Source organism: Rhagoletis pomonella, unplaced genomic scaffold, assembly GCF_013731165.1.
Source record: "Rhagoletis pomonella isolate Grant_MI unplaced genomic scaffold, Rhpom_1.0 Rhpom_scaffold_00001, whole genome shotgun sequence".
Taxonomy (NCBI): domain Eukaryota; kingdom Metazoa; phylum Arthropoda; class Insecta; order Diptera; family Tephritidae; genus Rhagoletis; species Rhagoletis pomonella.
This window is the reverse complement of record NW_023458555.1, coordinates 84,534,017-84,535,597: the sequence shown is the minus strand read 5'-3', so window position 1 is coordinate 84,535,597 and position 1,581 is coordinate 84,534,017.

Below are 1,581 nucleotides of genomic sequence, written 5' to 3'. Positions count from 1 at the left end.
TAATTGAGGCACCTGAACCACTACTTAGTTACCTTTCTGGCACAACTCCTATTTCGAACCACTTTTTGAAAAACATACGCAAGTAAAACTCTTGCTTTCAAATGACTTCGTTTGGAGCAACGAAAATTATATCTGAAGACATGCCAACATTCAAAGTTCAAGGCCAAATATACCACAAAATCGGTTCATTGCTCGCAGTGCCATAACAAGATGCAAAATTTCTGCAAATTTATTTCATTGGAAATGATGCACTGGAAGTAGACAAGCGTTGCGCAATTAGTTCTGGGATCCGACGCGAGATCATTTCAAGCTTTCAGGCAATGTTTTATGAGCAAAACAATTTGATTCGCCTTTTTAAAACAGCTCTGGATCAAATGCCATCAGATGACTATAGTGTTGTTATTAGAGCAGACAAAGCTCCTGCTGGTGGACATGAAAGGCGCTTCAATACTCCAGTAACAGGGGATGTTGCAATTGTAATAGTTGGTACCGAATTCGATCGACGTGACATCATTATCCACCGGCGAAATGCTAATGTGCAGGGAGTATCGGAAACACATCGATCGTATGATTCACTCCAATATCCAGTGCTGTTTCCCCATGGAGAAGAAGGATATCATTTCAACATCACGCAAGTCGACCCCAGCACAAGAGAAGCGACGACAAAGAAAGTGTCCTGCAAGGATTATTATGCAAACCGCATTATGATTCGTGGAAATGAAACCAATCAGATCTTAAAATGTCGTGAACTATTCCAACAGTTTATTGTGGACATGTACGCGAAAGTCGAAAGTGAACGTCTTCTTTTCATTCGCTTAAATCAAAACACAAACGGCAATAACGCTAATTTGTGTTATTTCCCAATTGAATGTGAAATAACACAAATTTGCTTTATTTCATTTCTCGTTGAGCAATAACACCAACTTTTATACTTAACGATTTGAGTCATAAAGCAAAATAGTGCACATATGTAGGTAGTCACCCAGTTACATTTGACAAAAAGTAGTACATGAACCAGCTAAATGGTCGGATTTGTAAGTATAAAATTTGAAAGTGCCCGGCGTCGCGGCGGTCCGCGTTCGCGCGCCGCGTTCGACGTCGCGCTCGCGTCGCCCGCCCCTCCCCTCCTTTTGCAATTATGTACTGGTGGCATTATAACCGTTTAGAAAAAGGAAAAATGATAAAATAACACTAGTTCACTTCTGAAACTGCTTTTTAATAATGTCCAAGTAATGGGAATTATTGTGTATGGTGTTATTGCATGCATCCCACCCATAGTGGAATTTCCAGGTGCTACTGCGAATGTAAGAAAATAAAGCGAGAAAGCCGTTTTATTACTTCATCTCTTTATTGCGACATGGTTCCATGCAAACATTTTAAGGTTTTCCAGCTATGTTTTTAACATATTAAAAAGCATGCAGAAAAAAATCAAACAAAAGCGCTATGTCCAATATGCGGAGCAGTTTTTAAAGACGATGCTTTTCCTATATTTTGTTAGACTTTTTATAAGTAAAAATATTTTGTGAATATTACTTTCTTCATATGAATTATATCACATTTTTTGTTTAATTCAAGGCCTCA